General features: G+C 35.2%; 1 protein-coding gene and 1 long non-coding RNA gene across 4 annotated transcripts in view; one reads left to right on the top strand and one right to left on the bottom strand.

The window, feature by feature from the left end:
- Positions 1-125: 125 nt before the first annotated feature.
- Positions 126-19354, bottom strand: part of LOC129347867 (uncharacterized) — a 129633-nt gene continuing 110404 nt past the window's right edge. Inside the window, exon 6 of the long non-coding RNA XR_008600171.1 lies at positions 126-2691. This is a non-coding gene — a long non-coding RNA (uncharacterized LOC129347867). The remainder of the gene's footprint in view (positions 2692-19354) is intronic.
- tfec (transcription factor EC) overlaps positions 12180-19354 on the top strand; it is a 51024-nt gene continuing 43849 nt past the window's right edge. Inside the window, exon 1 of one of the 3 annotated variants that reach the window (XM_055006363.1) lies at positions 12180-12287. The gene's annotated coding sequence lies outside the window, so the exon portion shown is untranslated. The remainder of the gene's footprint in view (positions 12288-19354) is intronic. The other 2 variants (XM_055006361.1, XM_055006364.1) reach the window with 2 other exon arrangements.

Here is a 19354-nt window from a genome sequence, read left to right on the forward strand (position 1 = left end):
TGCATAATCTGGAATATAACAAAGCACATTTACTCAAAAGCATATCTGATATCAAAAAGTGCAGATACCATGCTCAGTACTTGAGTAAATGTACTTATGCTGCATTTTATTAGCTGCTCCAGATTATTAAATTTCATGTGTGGTAGTTTAAAGCTAGTTTAATTAAATATTTTCGGTTTATTATGTCTCACTGACAACATATGAGACATATAAACTAAGGTGCAATGCTTAAAAATCACAGTATGTATCCTGTAAACTGTTTATGAAACAAAATAAATCAGAAATATTTACACAAATTAGCAATAATCTGGAACAATTAATGAAAAGTAATATATCAAAGCACATTTACTCAAAAGCAGAGCTGATATCAAAAAGTGCATCATGCTCACAACTGTGCAGTATATGTACTTTGTTGTGTTGCTTTTTATTAGTTGTTCCAGATTATTGCATCCAAGCTTTGTGTGTGGTCGCTTAGAGCTAGTTTATTTAAATATTTTCAGTTTCTTATGTAACATTAAGAACTTATGAGCAATGTTCCCTCTAATTTTTCATGAGCAAACACACAAACTCCCTGAGCGTCCCTTGGACCACTGTGAGCAACATCAGACGTGTGCACTGTGGTCACACCAGCATCACATCCATTCAAGTTACATGGTTCATTAAAAGAATCAAATTACAGCATTTACATTTCTGTTAAAACACTTTGTCAACAGGAGCCAGTTGAAGGCTGCAGTGATTTTAGTGACACTACAATGTATAAGAGTGAAGTTATTGAATATTTGTCTCTCTTTACTGTTGCAGCGGTTTTGCTAATTGCAGACGGACCCTGTTCACTCCATAGACACTAGTGTTATTCCTGTAGCTTGAAAGACAGCTACTTTTGATAAAACTGGGCTTGTAGCACATTGTCTGCCTTGCAACAATGGGAAAGAGGCACCGTTTATGTTTTGACAACCTATATCTAACGAGTTATTGATGCTGGAAGTCCGAATCTGTGAATATCTTTCCAACTTTACTGAACTTGGGGCCACTACCACCTAAGGAGTGATATATTTAATTTTGAAAAAAGCATTTAGCCATACTTAAAGCTTTAAGTGCTTTATTAACACGGAGCTAAAAATTTTGTATTGTTTTATTATCACAGGTTCTGTCTGAAAAGAGGTGGCATCATTTTAAACAGTGAAATCAAACTAATAAAATGTAATGACCAACCAGTGAGCAAGACTGTATTCTGCAAAATCATAAACAACTTTTTTTAAAATCTAAATCTTATCTTAACACAGTTAATGTATTAACTTATTTTTGTGTGTATGCGTGTATTTATTGATTTATTTAGTATTGTTAACATATCAGAGTTCTGAGTGAGTTTTTCTTAAGATAGGCAAAGGCCATTTATTGATTACATATAGGCTGTTAAATGTTTATTAAAAACTAAAAAGCATTTAAAAAAAAAAAACAACTTAGGCATTTATTGAGTCACTAAAATACTGTAGAGTACAGACCACATCAGCATGATTATAAGCATCCTCTGGTAAATTAACAACCAGATACTGATGTCTCTCACCATATGGACTTCAGGAGATGACTGGGGGATGATAAACTGTGACCTACTGGTTGGGTTCTCTCTGTTCTCATGTTTCTTACATGTTTGTCCCCTGACAGCCGGGTCCTAATGTTTTTTGAGCAACACACCATACTATGACGTTTTTACAATGATGGTTCTACTATGGAACCAGTTTGACATGTTCAGGTGCTGTTTGTGTGAAAACTCAGAGATTTCAGGTATCAGAAGGTGGTTTTCAACTTTCTTTGTTAATTTTCTGCTTCAACTTTAAACTAAATTTCCTTCACTAAGCCAGCCCTCTGGACTTCCAGGAAGCTGTGTTTCTATTGGCTGTCCAGGTGGCTGTGTTCCTATTGGCTGTCCAGGTGGCTGATTGGTGTTATTAGGAACACCTGAGCAGCTCAGTGTCTTCCTGCTTTATTTAGCTGCAGACAAACATTTCCTCTGCTTCTGTTCACCACTGAACTGGGTTTGGCTCCATTGCTTTAGCTTGTTCTTTAGGTGTTGGCTTGCAGCTTCCAGCAGTAAAATCATCTTTAATGTGTTTCTTGGTGTGTTTTAGGGCTTTGTACTTGATAGTTGTCTTGGTAAATGTGGTTCTTTAGCCACAGTTAGCACATGGTGCTAATGTGTGCAGTGATTAGTGGATTTGGTGCAGCTGAGTTGTGTCTTTATCTTGGCTGTAGTGAGTCTTCAGAGGTTTTTGGTCAGACACATTCTGTATTCTTGTTTGAGAACCAACGTTGGTTGTCCAGAAGGTGAGAGTTCCTGTACGGATTCTCTGTTCTCAGAGGTTCTCTGGTAGGCTGCAGGAGACTTTAGTGTTTGGGTTGTGCTAGTTTGGTTTTTGTAAGGTTTCATTTGGACGACTATCTTGAGGCCTTTCCATGTGGTTTAGTGAGGTTTTCTGGAACAGTTCTACAAAGCAACCTGCAGCAGAAGAGACTCTGAGAGTTTTTAGGAAGTTCTGGAGACCAGACTTTAGAGCAGCAGAAACATTTGTCAGCAGTTTGAGCAGGAGAAGGTGAGCTTCAGAGTAGAAATGAGATGGAAACCTTCTTGACCCGTGTGGTGAGGTCCTGTACCAAGAGTTTGAGCAGGTTGTGAAGAGTCTGTAGTTCTTTGGTCTGAAAGCACAAGAAGAGTCGACTCATTAAAGGAGAAAACAGGAGATATTGTTGGTTCTTCTGCAGTTTCCTTAGACTGAATATCAAGTTTATATTTTAAATGATTTCCCATGTGAGCCCAAGAAGACTTCAATAAACTCCCTCCATCCCCTGAACACAACATATTTTATTACCATGTTAAATCTTTTTTTAAAATATGTTTTTGAGTTTTAACCATAGTTTTAGTGTAGTTTTTTTTCTCTTTGCTTGTTTAGTTTTGTCATCTGTGTAAAAGGTGCTAAACAAATAAAGCTGAATTGATAAACTGAATAATTGACTAACTCATGATTGTGACAACAGAAGTATTTTCATTGTGATTTAAGGGTTTATTTCATTTTTAAGGTTGGGGTTAAAATCTTGACAGAAAAAGAAAATTAAAGAAATAAACTACATAACAAAAAGGAATTAAATCAAAGGAAAAAAATTAATACAATAAAACTTTTAAAAAGTTTTATTATTAAAAAGATTTAAGAAATTTAAGATGTAATTTTCTAATTAAACATTTAATTTTTAATTAAATGTTTTGTCTTTTTAAAGGTTTAATAATCTAATTAAATGTTTTGCATTTTTTAATATGTTTAACATTCTTCTTGTTTAATTTTATTTTTAAATGTTTAATTATGGAAAATATTTTATCTGTAATTTTTCATATTTGTATTTTAAAATTTTTGTTTAATTTCATAATGACATGTATTGTATCTTGTTGAATTATCTAATTCAATATTTTGTCTGTTTAATAGAGTTAAACATTAAATACAATTAAATTATATATACATATACCACCTTTTAATGTTTATTTTTCTTTTTAAATGCTTCATTGTATTTTCTTTTTAATTCCTATTTGAAGTTTTATTGTCTTTAAGATGTAATTTTCTAATTAAACATTTAATTTTTAATTAAATGTTTTGTCTTTTTAAAGGTTTAATAATCTAATTAAATGTTTTGCATTTTTTAATATGTTTAACATTCTTCTTGTTTAATTTTATTTTTAAATGTTTAATTATGGAAAATATTTTATCTGTAATTTTTCATATTTGTATTTTAAAATTTTTGTTTAATTTCATAATGACATGTATTGTATCTTGTTGAATTATCTAATTCAATATTTTGTCTGTTTAATAGAGTTAAACATTAAATACAATTAAATTATATATACATATACCACCTTTTAATGTTTATTTTTCTTTTTAAATGCTTCATTGTATTTTCTTTTTAATTCCTATTTGAAGTTTTATTGTCTTTAAGATGTAATTTTCTAATTAAACATTTAATTTTTAATTAAATGTTTTGTCTTTTTAAAGGTTTAATAATCTAATTAAATGTTTTGCATTTTTTAATATGTTTAACATTCTTCTTGTTTAATTTTATTTTTAAATGTTTAATTATGGAAAATATTTTATCTGTAATTTTTCATATTTGTATTTTAAAATTTTTGTTTAATTTCATAATGACATGTATTGTATCTTGTTGAATTATCTAATTCAATATTTTGTCTGTTTAATAGAGTTAAACATTAAATACAATTAAATTATATATACATATACCACCTTTTAATGTTTATTTTTCTTTTTAAATGCTTCATTGTATTTTCTTTTTAATTCCTATTTGAAGTTTTATTGTCTTTAAGATGTAATTTTCTAATTAAACATTTAATTTTTAATTAAATGTTTTGTCTTTTTAAAGGTTTAATAATCTAATTAAATGTTTTGCATTTTTTAATATGTTTAACATTCTTCTTGTTTAATTTTATTTTTAAATGTTTAATTATGGAAAATATTTTATTTGTAATTTTTGATATTTGTATTTTAAAATTTTTGTTTAATTTCATAATGACATGTATTGTATCTTGTTGAATTATCTAATTCAATATTTTGTCTGTTTAATAGAGTTAAACATTAAATACAATTAAATTATATATACATATACCACCTTTTAATGTTTATTTTTCTTTTTAAATGCTTCATTGTATTTTCTTTTTAATTCCTATTTGAAGTTTTATTGTCTTTAAGATGTAATTTTCTAATTAAACATTTAATTTTTAATTAAATGTTTTGTCTTTTTAAAGGTTTAATAATCTAATTAAATGTTTTGCATTTTTTAATATGTTTAACATTCTTCTTGTTTAATTTTTTTTTTAAATGTTTAATTCTGGAAAATATTTTATCTGTAATTTTTCATATTTGTATTTTAAAATGTTTGTTTAATTTCATAATGACATGTATTGTATCTTGTTGAATTATCTAATTCAATATTTTGTCTGTTTAATAGAGTTAAACATTAAATACAATTAAATTATATATACATATACCACCTTTTAATGTTTATTTTTCTTTTTAAATGCTTCATTGTATTTTCTTTTTAATTCCTATTTGAAGTTTTATTGTCTTTAAGATGTAATTTTCTAATTAAACATTTAATTTTTTAATTAAATGTTTTGTCTTTTTAAAGGTTTAATGACCTAATCAAATGTTTTGCGTTTTTTGAAATGTTTAACATGCTTCTTGTTTAATTGTATTTTTTAAATGTTTAATTCTGGAAAATACTTTATCTGTAATTTCTAATATTTGTATTTTAAAAATTTTGTTTAATTTCATAACGACATGTATTGTATCATGTTGAATGATCTCATTCAATATTTTTGTCTGTTTAATAGAGTTAAACATTAAATTACATTAAATTACATTAAACAGACAAAATATTGAATGAGATCATTCAACATGATACAATACATGTCGTTATGAAATTAAACAAAATTTTTAAAATACAAATATTAGAAATTACAGATAAAGTATTTTCCAGAATTAAACATTTAAAAAATACAATTAAACAAGAAGCATGTTAAACATTTCAAAAAACGCAAAACATTTGATTAGGTCATTAAACCTTTAAAAAGACGAAACATGGGTACCTGTATAGCTCAACGGGTTAAGTGGGTGACTCATGTACAGGGGCTGGTTCCTGATGCAGTGTCCTGGGTTCGATTCCCACTCGTGGCCCTTTTGCTGCATGTCTTCCCCTGACTCTTTTCCCCCGTTTCCTGTCTCTCTCGCTATGCCTATCCAATAAAAAGCTGAAAAAGGCCAAAAAAGACAGAACATTTAATTAAAAAATTAAATGTTTAATTAGAAATTTACATCTTAAAGACAATAAAACTTCAAATACGAATTGTACAGAAAATACAATGAAGCATTTAAAAAGAAAATTAAACATTAAAAGGTGGTAAAACATTTAAAAAGAAAAACCTTAAAGATTTAACCAAAACATTAAATATTACGCATATAAAAGTTAGGTGCAAAACTTGGGTAAATGTCGATGCATTTGCAATGGATGCAATAATCTGGAACAAGCAAAAAACAGCAATATGACAAACTCAACCCATGATATTTTGTAGGTAATTTATATTGTAGTATTACATTTTCTTTGCCAAGGTTTTCAAAAGCATTATTTGATATCAAGAAGTGCAGAAATCATGCTAACAAGTGTGCAATACTTGAGTTAATGTGTTTTCTTATCTTACTTTTTATTAGTTGCTGCAGATTATTGCATCCGTTGTAGATGCAAGCACATATAAATTATTACAACTGAGTTTCATGTGTGTGGTAGCTTAGAGCTAGTTTAAACAAATATATATTAAGTATCTCCTATTAATTATGTCTCATTAACAGACAATGAGACATATAAACCCACGTGCAATGCTTGGTTCAGTGTGCTTGCATCTGCAGTGAATGCAATAATCGGGAACTACTAATAAAAAGCAATATAACAAAGTACATTTACTCAAGTACTACACCATTTTGAGCATGGTATCTGCATTTTTTCATATCAAACATGCTTTTCAAGACCTTGACAAAGACAATGTAATATAGCAAAACAAAATAACTATGAGGTGAAGGAATTACAGACCTATAGTGCACACAATTTAGCGAATTTTGTTGAAATGAAATGTCTATGTGAAGAATGGAATTTATGTGACAGTTTCCAGGGATCCAAATTATTTTGACAGATCACCTGGCACAATAAAACCTGCCTTTTCTATCCATCCATCATTATCTATACACCATTTAATTCTCATTAGGGTCATTAGGGGCTAGTCTATCACAGGGCTACATATATAGAAAAAAAGCAAACTCACATTTACACCTATGAACAATTTCAAATCACTCAGCATGTTTTTGGACTGTGGGAGGAAGCCGGAGAACCTGGAGAACACCCACACATGCACAGGGAGAACATGCAAACTCCATGCAGAAAGATCCCAAGCCCAGGCCGGGACTCAGACCGGGGATCTTCTAGCTTCAAGACAACAGTGCTAATCACTGATCCATTGTGCCTTTTTCATTTTTTCTTTCATTTTCTTGGTTCTGCAATTACACCACTAGAGGGCACCATTACACTTTACAAATATGTGAAACTGTCTCCTCAAATTACAACTGAGCGTCAAAAGTAACATGATCAATTAGTTTCATATATGGGCTAATATGACCAATAATAACATTAATTCAAATATTTCACTTAAGGCTTCCAAAAAAGCCTCATGCACACATTCAATTTAAATGTATCATTAGAAAAAAAAATACTTAAAAATGCACCTGGAACATGCCCTGAGTTTACTGTCTCAGCATGTGGCGTGTAATGTAGGAAGTAGAATGTCAATAGGATATGTTATTTTGTCTTTCTATTCAGTTTCTATTACTTTAATTAGAAGCTGTGAAGGAGATGTGCACCATTGTTAACGTGCACACAAAGATCAGCCTTAAACCCCAAGAGAGAGCTGAAAGAAGGAACAAATACAAGGTGACTTATTTTGGCAAAATCAGATAAAACCTCACAGACCTTTAACTGAGCCATTCAGCATTGCGCGGCGGAGATAAGAGAAGGAGAAGATAGCCATATATATATATATATATATATATATATATAAAAAAAAAACATACAAAGGGAAAAGTTATGGGAGCCTGCAGCCACTGTGTACCTCACAATGGCTCCCGCTAAAGTTTGTGTCTCTTCTGATCTTCTCCCAGCTGGACGCCAGCTTTTCAGGCCCTCTCTTCCTCTGATCTAACTTCAGACACTGGAGGGCCTTTTGCCAGCCTGCAAACTGTCAAAGTACCCCAGGAATCAAACACCGTCGCATACTGTCAGGATCAAAGATCCACAGGTAAACCAGACGAAGACACAGCCACACACAATTGTCACCTAAAAGGGGGGTTTTCATTTCAGAGGCGCTTATTTTTGCAGGCAGATACCGTTTTCACTGTACCAAGTGCATCGATTAGAATAAAGGAAAAGAGGAAAAGACGACGCATTTGAAGATACAACAGACGCCCCGAGTAAAAACCAAGTGCCTCTCAAGGAAACTTTTGGACAAAGAGTGTAGACTCAGGGTGAGGTCTGCATTTGAGGAATGTGTTTCTCGGAGAATATGAAGAGAAACGGGGATAAATCTTAGCGGAACGGACAGAGAGAGGACAGCGGCGTCACAAATAAATATATAGATCACAATGAGCTGCTGTCTCCTTTTCCATTATGTGCAGCCGTAATGAACGCTCCGTGCAGCTGGTGGTGTCCACGCTTTCATTGGTTCGACATCAGATCAGACACTCCACCGGTAAGACCTGACCCATCCCGTGGAGATCAAACACCTCATTTCATTTCATGGCATTTGCTCCATTCTCCCTGCCTTTTCTCTCCACCTCTTGTCTCTCCCGTTGGCCTTGGCTTTGCTGTCTTTTTCTCTGTTTCTGCCAGAGCGCCCTGGGTCATAATCTCCACCCATAAATCTAATGTTGAGTGTCAGCTCTTGCTGAGTTCACTCACACACCCGCATTCCGCACATTCCGGCTATTGAACAATAACAAGATCAGGGAGAGAAATCCCTACGTCATAAGTAAATCGTGGTCATTTGTCAAGTGCATTGCATGTTCTTAGAGGCACGGGAGATTATTACGGCTGACCTGAGCATTGCAGACATCAGGGAGGGGAAAAAAAGTTGAATAATCCCACTGATATCTCCAGTAGGTAGGCAGCAAATGCATTTAAATGCAAAATAATTAGTCAATTAAAACTATAATGATTATTATAAAGCAACTGTGACAACAAATTTGAGTCACTCCAGTTCACAAAGTGTAAATATTTGCTGTTTTTCGCTGTCTCGTACACTAGTAAACTGAATTTTGAGGGGATTTGGTATTTTGGTTGCACAAAACGAGCTATCTGGAGATGTCAGTTTGAATTCAGAGATTTGTTGTGCCATTTTGTAACATTTTATAAACAATAAAAAAAAGAAAAATTCTGGATAAATCCGAGTGCAAAAAGAATTCCACATACTCATCTTGTGACACATATTCAAAATCAGAATGTCAGAATACGCTTTCATGCATTCACAACATACTCTCCATTTTATCTCATTTTACAGTGACATGTATAAATTCATCTTTTTATCGCACAAAATTAGTTCAGGCAGTTTGAATGTAACGTTGACGCTCAAGTTCCATACTGGCATATTGTGTTAACGCATCTAATGTCAGACAACAGAAGACTTGTGCCACTGGTGTTGTGTGTGAACGGTCACATAGCGTTACAATTGCGTTAAGGCCCTGCGAGAAAGAGAAGCTTTTGCCTCTACCAGAATAGTTCAGACAATTTGTCCAGTTAATGTTACGGAATGTATGTGTGAAAGAGCCCTCTATACCAACTTAATCCTACAGCATCTTTGGAGTTTTTGCTAACTTGCTAGATTCCCTTTGGATGACACTCCTGTCTTCTAGTACAGTGCTTGCTTTTTTCTTACAGTTTGTGTCCCAGAAATTTTTCAAGCTGCTCCTTGTAACCGAGAGGAGAGCTGCATAAAATCGAGTTTTCTGCTCTTGGCTTTTTTTCTCGTAGCTGGTAGAAGAAGGTTTTAGTTTGTCAGACAAATATAACCACAGAGAACATAAGATACGGGGTTATTTGACTCGGTAGAAGACATGTTAAAAAACCAGAAAAGCACATTTCTCTGCTGACTTGCCTCACTCTTCACATCGATATGCAGAAACAATTTAAAACCTGAGGTGATGGTGAACTCTAACGTAAGAATCAAACCAGTAAGACGTTTTTTTTTCCAATGTTTTTGAAAATGGCATTATTGATAAAACGACAAAATCAGTGAAACTCCACATGTTTTGTTTTTCCAACCAGCTTTAAAAGAAAAAAAAAAAATGAACTAGGACTTGGCTTATTCAATTTTGGGTACGGGCCTCCAGTGTTCTGCAAATCCGTGGTCACAACTTTAGGGTTAGCAGGCAGGCTGGCAGGTTGCCGGTTGGTGGCCCACGACAAAATATACCAACAATTATTAGGTGGATTGACATAAAATCTTCTACATTTCATCATTTGTGGTTCCCAAATGATAAATTTGTGAATGTGGTGATCATTTATTGACGTCTCTTGCGTCACCACAAAACTTGTATGTGCTTTTAAGGTGAATATTCTTTGGAAGAATTGAACAAATTACCCTAAAACGTGGTGCTGGCATTCATGCTTCCCCCAAAAAGTTGGGTTATTCCCCTGACTTTTCACAGTGCTACTACCAAATATCTAAAAATTAATTTATGTCCCATTAGCTTTAGCAGTACTTGCTAATTAGCAAATACCTGCAAGCTAATATAGTCAGTGCTGTACCTGTTAAACATCATGTTAAACATGTTTACATTTAGCTAAAGTACCTCTAACTGCACAGAGCTGCTAAAAGATGGATACAGTCACAGTTGTGGGACCCATTGGTTTGTGGACGACCGTTTTAAAGTCTCAATTAATACTTTACCAATTGCCATTTGATTTGATTTTTGGACAAGCGAAGGTTCAATGTGACTGAGAACTGAAGATGAATGTCGATGTGGTTGTGACCTATCAATCACAAGGTGGCTATGCCCTGCTTTCTCATCAGTTTTACCCTAAATGGGACCAAAACATACAAAATGAAAACTGTGCTGTATTGAAGGAGACTTTAAACTACCAATTGATACCATAAGCTAGTTAGGAAAATATTCAATGAGGTATTAACTCAAGTGATAATTTCAGGCATTTTCTCATAGATTTCTAAGCAGTTGAACTTCTTTTTGCAGCCAGTAGAGTCGCCCCCTGCTGGTCAATAGAAAGAATGCAGGTTTGAGACATTTCTGCATTTACTTTAATTTTCAAACCCAGGTTATATGCCTATCTTTTATCTATATATATAGTGTATGCAAAGATACTAGAAATTCAGAAACAGGTAATATGAGATGAGACGATGTTTTACTGTCATGTTCCAGCTTCAGTGAATCCATACTGCCATTAATCAGTGCACGTTTTAAGAGAATGTCCGGCTTCAGAATACAATAATAACAAATTCTGATGATTATAAAAATAAATAATTGATTTGTAATGGATCCAAAACACACACGTGATTGTGTGTCTTCACTCGCAAACAGTGTACTCTGAACGCACTCATAGCCTTGGCTTTGTCTGCGAGCAGAGGTGTCTCCTCTCTGGCCCCTCAGACATGGTTTGGTTTTTGGCTTGATTAACCACTTAGTTCAGTCTCTCAGACACAAGATTGCAGGGAAAAAGCAAGTAATGAAGTGCTTTTGAATTTGCATTCCAGAGAGCTTTCGCAGACGCCTTGATTTCAGTCTGCCTTTGCTGTTTGTTCTTCGTCGAGAGATGTCTGCTATTTTAACGGTAACACGTAACAAGTGTCCATCCAGCCTCCTCCATATTGCTCCCTCATCAACCTAACTGCCATGAATAAACACAATCAACATGCATCTGAAGGAGAGTTTGGAGGTTTTTTTTTCTCTCAAATCGTCCCTGATGGGTTGTTCATCATTGTCATTATGCAGATTACAGTGTGACCGTGAATGCAATATCGGAGCCCTTTCCCTTCTGGAATGAAATGTCACCGCTGCGAGAAGCTGACTAAAAACACTTGTGTGTTTTGATCAGTTATGGACAAACTGTCTCAAGAATATATAAAATTAACAAGATTCAGTCTACACTTGAAAGTCAAGCCTTTATTTTTAGGATCGACCTTGACAACAATAGCACAGTGTGGCTGCATTATCAGCTGGAGTGTAATTTACCAGGTAAGTACCGTGATTTTGTTGAGAATTTCCAGAAAAGAACCACTCAAAGCCAGCAAAGTTAAACACACAAGACAACACGGTAAGGCTCTAGGCTTTTGATGGTAACTTTTTCCAAACTATTTACTTCATTTATGCAACCGTGGTTATGTCACACAATGACTTGCGAGAATCAGTGCTTATTTCTGTCTCGGATATAGGGGCAGTTGACGTAAAAGCTTCTCCTTTGCACCCCGCTCCTGGGTGGTAAAAAAGAGGAAACCAAATTTGGTTTAAATCTGGGGCCCTTTCACTTACACATGTTGGTAGGGATGAACCAAACACAAGATAGATAGGAAAATAAGAGGCAGATCAACACACACATCGGTTTGGATAATCTGGAGCTGGACTTTGAAATAGGAACGCAGACACACAGAATACCAAGGGGGCCTGATTGCCATAGATTCCAAACAACAGGTAATTGAGAATTTGAGCTTTTGTTGTTTATTTTTTCATATTTTTTGTCTGAAACTTGAAAGCAAATACTACTGTCCTGCAATTTGAGCTATGATGTTATAATTCTCAACAGGTGCAGAGTAAAGTTTATTTTTGCTGACATTTGCATTGATGATAATGGAAGCACCTTAGTTCACTTTTCAACACGCAATATCCTGTTCAACTGGATTTTTTTGTACTGGCAGGCAAGAATATTTTGGGATGTGAAATGCACATTTAGTATATTGAATACTTATTTGTATATACAGTATATCGATACAGTGCTTAGAAATGAATGTGATTTGTACATTTAAGAGATTATTTTTGTACTTGTTTTGTAATATTTTTGATCCGTTAAAGTTGTTTTGTATGTATCAGGCAGTTAAAAGCATTTTTCCATCATCAATTTATGATTTTAATGAATATATTTAAGCTGATTAATTACAAGCTCTTTTTTATTCTTTCTTATTTTATGGCTTGTGCAGTTATAGATGCACAAGTGGGAAGTTTGCCATCTTTAGTTAGGCTTTTTTTGCAGAGTTTTTAAAGACATAAATATAAGAATTTATAAGAATTTCAGAAGCAGATTAACCAGTGTTGTATGTCAGAGTGGCTTCAAGAGAACTTGCATGCTAACTTTTTCTCAGGTAAAACCAACATTTACACAGGGTACGTTTCTATGATGTCTCAGATTGGGGATTTTGGGAATTACATTGAATGTTTATGACCACATGTCACTGATCATGCCAAAATAACAAAATTAAGCATTTTTATAAGCAATATAGTCATATATGTATAGCTATATAAAAATCTGTCTTAAAACAAATCACTTATTCTATTATTTTCAACATGATTTTTAAAAATAATGTCATAACTCATGTAACTAAATTGCTGCACGCATTTTTATCAGATAAGCTTAAGTGCAAGAAAAAGTCAATAGACACACTGGTCTGTATAGTCATGTTACATTATTGGATTACCTTCATAAAAGGCTGCACCAAATCTCACAGCATCCTTTGTTCCCTGCTGTAGCTTCAACGACATCTCGTCCTAGTGTGAGCATGTTGTATGTTTACATGTTTGCCCGTGTGCAGCTTTGAATGATCAGAATGACACAGCGGGAAAACTTCCTCATCGGCTGCTTCCTCTTTTTTCTCAGTCATCTGATTTTATTTACAATATATCAAGAAAAACTCGGTGAACTTCTCTAATCTTGCATCACGGGAATGTTGCTGTCAGAGCTGTGCGTGTTGCAGGGCTGGAGGTGAGGAAGGGGGAAAACCGTGTGGACAGGATGAGTGATATGGCAACGAGGGGCCTCATGGGACAATGAGTCATAAGTAAGATGACTAAGAAGTAATTTGAACTCAGTAATTGCCAGAGACAATCCTAGAAAGCATTAAATAAAGCACTGTGTCCTATTAGGTTTGGGAAATTGAGCAGTTTACTGAAGATTCAAGTGCATTCTTAGTGTGTCTGTCAAAAATATGAACCTATGTGTCAGATTTTGTGCAGCTGTGCAGTAGCAGGTATGTTTGCACTCCTGCATCCTGGTGTATATCCAAAGGGTGGGGTGCAGATGCAGAGTGGTGTGCAACATAATGGAAGCAGAAGCGCTACTTCGACATTAAGGTTTGAGCACACGGCATTCTGTGAGTTTTGGGAAATCACGGCTTGTCAGTAATGTCGACAGGAAACAGACAGCTGATAACACACCCACTCTTGCAACCATCCGAGGATTTTTTTTTTTAAATGTCTGGTTTGTGAGGGGCCTACGTTGCAGTTTTACAAGGGAAATGAAAATATTAACAGTTTCTTTTTTCAGAAGTTAAACTGGTGTACACAACACCATCTTGTGGATAAACTGGAAACAACAACTTCTACACTTCCAAAGATGTGCTGTAAATACTTATCATGTCCGAGAAAAGAATGAACGGGGCTTTTAACAAGAGCTTATTTTTTCCGTATTTTGTGGCTTATTAGTGTTACGGGTTAGTTATCATTTCTGCAGGGAAGGAGTAATGTAGAAGAATGTAAACATTGTCTGCTCTGAGGACCCACTTCAAAGTGAGCCAGTGCTAACCTCCTCTCAGCGGTGGTGCACACCCTTGACTGGTGAAAAGTGAAAGTGAATGTTCATCCACGGTCCGCAGCTCCTTCCTGAAACCGCTCTTTGATGTTGCAAAATGGATCTGATTGACTCGTGAAGTAGACACAAAGAATCTCTTTGTCTCTTGTTTGATTTTATTTGGCGAAACGTGTTTCTTCCACCGTGTCAGCAAACACTCATCCGTGCTTTCTGGTTAAGCTATCGATTGTAACAGACATCATATTTGCCTGACAGGGGAGAGTAGAAGGTGGAAGATCACGTAGACCTGTTTCTTTCAGATTAAAATTTGAAATTAAATGCATTTGTGCCAAGCCATTATATAAACTGCACAATAAGCAGGAATATAATTGGATTAAAATGAAAGATTCTGTATTATTGTCGATACAGATGGTATAATATAACTTTTACTTTAAAGCACCACGTTTCTCTGTTAAATTCTAATTCATTCCAACTTGTACAACATGTTCAACAGATCAACAAGTTTATCCTGTCAGCATCTACAGCTGATGTGCATCCTATTCAAGTATTTATGTTGAGAAATGAATACTGGCTGATCCATTATTGGAATTTTTTTTAACTCAAAATCCTGAATAAGTCAGACTCTAATCTACAAACTGTGAGTTCTGGAACAACTTTACAGTTTTCCTCGAACAACTAACTATATTTACACACTGCAGCAAGTTAAAAAGAAACACATGATATGAACACAGGGCCTCCAAGTCCACATTTTTGTGGTTTTGTTAGTGTTTAGCATTGGTTTGGTTTGTCTATGTGAAAAAAAAATTCCCACCAGTTTCAGAATTAGTTTGAAAATTGAAGTTGATCACACATTTGTGCACTTTATCAGATTAGTGCCTCTCATAAGTGTGATTAAAATACATCGAGTCGAGCCTCCTTGTTACCTTAGCATGCACGCCCTTCATTTTAAAGCCACTTATGTCAAACAAATTTGTCTACCCACTGGTGTGGAGTATTTATAGAGCTCCCATTTAACTCACAAACAGTCTACAGTCCTCGGTTTAGACTATCGCATATGAGATGAGTTGATTTAATATTATTGTCTGAGAAACAATCAGGTGTCAAGAGAGGTAAATGAGTTTTGATTAATTCTCAAAATAGCACGCTTCATGTACTGTATTTGGACTTCAGCAACCAGTGCAGCTTATGAAGTTTGTGTGGAACTTTAAGAGTCAAAGCAAAGTGATAATTTTACGGATTCCTGATTAAATTAGTTCCTGTAAACATTTCAATTAAATCAACAGAATTACACCAAAACGTTGACGAACAGGGGAACCGCTGTTTGAACACACCTAAAAAAAAAAAAGTGACTGAGACTTCAGACTAACTGAACACACTCTGTAATAATGACCTTGTGTGAGGGGTGTATGCTAAGAAGACTTCTTCTGGTGTGATCGGTGTTAGAGGCTGGATCTGCTGCGTGTCTGAGCTCTTCATCATTATCTTGGCTCAGTGGTTCATATCTTGAGCAGAGGGAACAAAACTCTCACGGAGGCCTTGTTCCCGACGCAATGGGACGCCAGGAGGGACAATGAGAGAGAATTAGTGGCGAAAAAAGCAAATAAATAGGTTCCTAAATACATGACATCCCAGCGACAAAGCCCGTGGTGGATAAGAGGCAGAGAGAAAGAAGGAGGGGAGAGAGGCCTTGATGAAAATAAGTAGTGGAGCTCAAAGGGAGGCAGGGGTTGAGCGGATTGGAGGTGATGATGAGTGAAGAGCTGTACAAAGTAGCACATCTATGGGAAAGGTTTTAATGAGGCAGACGTCAGTGTGTGTGTGTGTGTGTGTGAATGTGTGTTTGTGTGCGTGTGTTTTCTCATCTGTGACACAGACACTCAGAAAATCCTCAGCAATGATACTCCAAACTTCCTGTCTCCATGTGGGTGGGTGAGGATTTGTGTAACATGGACGGACAGATAAATAGACGGACAGACAGGATGAAGAAGATGCAAGACTCAAGGAACTTCTGATACAGACGCATAACTACAGACTGACAGATACAGGATTTTTGTGGATCAAACTGACAACAATTTTTCCAATTTCAGTAATAATATGAGATCATTATTAACTTTTCAGCAATGTATCACCACTTGACTCTGCACCACCATTTATTTGGCCTTTAATCTGTACAGTGCTACATGTGCTGCAGACTGTGCAGAGAGTCTGAGCATGCTCAGCTGGCCAAATTTTGTGTTGAGACCATTTCTAAATTAGCACAAGCATCTTTTTCTGCATTATTCTCCGCACAAAAACAAAAAAACACAAAAGTTTTTATATCGGCACATTATCGGACAACATGTCCTCAACTGGCTAAGATCAGTAGAAAATATCAGCCAGCCAATATGTTGGAAGTTAAAAGCAACATATTTGAAACTACTGCAGTCACCCTTAAAAATGCTAGAAATGAAGTACTTGAGTAACAAATAAAAGAATAAAATAGTTTAATAAGCATATAGCACAGCACAACTTGGAAGCTTCAGTAGTGGACTTAAATTAAATGTGGCTAGGAGCTGAATTAGACTCTGCTACATGTGCTGCAGACAGTGCTGAGGATGGTAAACAAAGATGTTTGTGAATACTTTGCTAGACAAATTCTGTGATGACAGCATTTCTAAACTACCCCAAGCATATTTTTCTCTATTATGCTTTGTACAAAAAAAAAAAGCTCTTATACTGGACAACATATATGCATAACAACCTTAGTCATAATACTGCAAGTTTTTTCATTAAAGCAGATTACTGCAGTCACCCTTAATTGCTGCATAAATCCTAACAAATGACATATTTAAGCAATAATTAAATAATATAATGAGATAATACCATTGCCAGAAACCTTTTTGCTGATATTCAACAATTAGTCATGCAGGTTTGTAATATTTTACACAACTTGTGTGGGCATAAATGGTTTGTACAACGTGTTGTCGGACCAAATCACAACTGTTTATACCTGAACAGAGTGGCTTGAAGGTGGAGGGAGAAGTTGGCTGACATGGAGAAGGAAGCGATGCAGTTAAAAACGGGGATAGTCGCACACATTGTCTTACTAGGAAGCCATTTTTAGTGTTGTACTACTATTGCAAACATGAAAAATGCCATATATCACCACAATAGATCATTTGTAGCTCGTAGGGTGTGTGAATCTAAAATACAAAACAGGTTAGATCAGTGAGCAGTGGTTTTTCAATGAATTGGATCAGTTGGGTACCATTTCGGGATGTTAACATTACGTACGTTGCTCATTTACATACAGATTTGCCCCTGAAGACACATAAGCAGGTGACCTCACAGAGACTGAAACCAGGCCTGCAGCCTAATGCAAATAACAGTCAGCACTGTTCCTTGTTGTTTTCCAGCCGCCCTGAAGCTTTTTATATCTGTAGTCTCTATCTTCAGAGCAGCAGGACGCCTTTAGCTCTTCTGTTAGCTCTTAGTTGGAATAAAAGCAAATCAAACGGGCTCAAACAGGGGGAACACTTGTCGAACAACCAGGGGATCATAAGGTGATGGTCTCATGAGATCATGACATCACAGTCAAACCGTTTACAGCGTTACGTGGCCATTCAACAGATAATCAATAATGAGCCACATTAAGCTAATTATGGAGGAGAACACCTGATGCTCTCAGGACCAGCTTCCTGCCAAATGAAACCAAATGTAGAACCTGAATGAGAAAAGTTAATTATGTCTTACAATGGGGTTTCTTTTTAATTGAGATTAGTGACTTCTTGATTAAGATGTAGCTAAATAAGATTAGCTGTGTTAGTCCTCAGTAGAGTGACTATTAGAATGCAGTCCTTTCCATAGTTTGTGGAATTAAGGACATACAAAACAAGAGATGCAGAAAAAACAAAAAAGATTACACACATTTCACATGACATGCATCTTTTGGTTTCCACAAAATTAGCAACAAAATTGTGAAAATAACATAACAGACCATTGGCCCTGTCTCAAATAGATTATTTTTATTATGTTGACGTAATGGACAAAGAAGAGATTAATGCAGGAATAAACTGTAACTCTATCAATATTTATCATGTGACCAGTATATCAAAATTTACAATTTAAAATGATCATAAAATAGGAATTTCAGAAGCTAAACTTGTGATTTTCATTCACTAAATGACAACCAGACCACAGCTGGCTTCAGATTTCTCACAGATAAAGTCTGTTTGTATGACCGGAGATTGTGTATACAGGCTGAATTTGTGATTTGCATTTAAATGTTCGCACAAGTTTTCTAGTTTGGGGTATATATGTGGTTGTAATAATTAAGAAAATCAAGGTAATCTGCAATTTTTGCACTGGAAATGATGAAGTGATGACAAAAATGTATGGAATTTGTTAATATCGAAGCTCAATCAGATCGTAATTCCTGTGCTTCATTGTAAAAACGGACAAAAATGACCAAAAAAAGAAGCTATATGTCAGTTTGCTGCTCTCCAAGGTCCTGCTATTATTATTCCAATAAATAAACTAGCAATAAAAGCAAAAATCACACATTACACAATCTCCATTTTTACTTCCAGCCTTGTATTTGATCTAGATACACACTTCATGGGTTAGTAATGGAGTCGGGGTAACTGGGTGACAAAAACTTGGCTGAGTGGCATTCCCAAACACTCACTTAGGCCTCTCCATTGTTATCTAGGAAACATGCCTTGCTCATAGGCTAACAGAGAAGCCCACAAACCCCAGACAAAGACTCAGGCTAAACCCACACAAACACACCACTTGTTCCAGATGAGCATTTTTGCAGGAATGCAGCTAGGTGGACAAAACCCTTTCTCTACATTTACAAAAAGGAAACCTGTTTTCTCCTGCCGGGTCCTGCGTCATCGACACACTTTTTACACAGCGCCTAGAACTGCCTGGCAAATTCTGCAGCGGAGGTATTCTGCGATGTTGGCGACAGAATAAA

Source organism: Amphiprion ocellaris, chromosome 21 (genome assembly GCF_022539595.1).
Source record: "Amphiprion ocellaris isolate individual 3 ecotype Okinawa chromosome 21, ASM2253959v1, whole genome shotgun sequence".
Classification (NCBI taxonomy): domain Eukaryota; kingdom Metazoa; phylum Chordata; class Actinopteri; family Pomacentridae; genus Amphiprion; species Amphiprion ocellaris.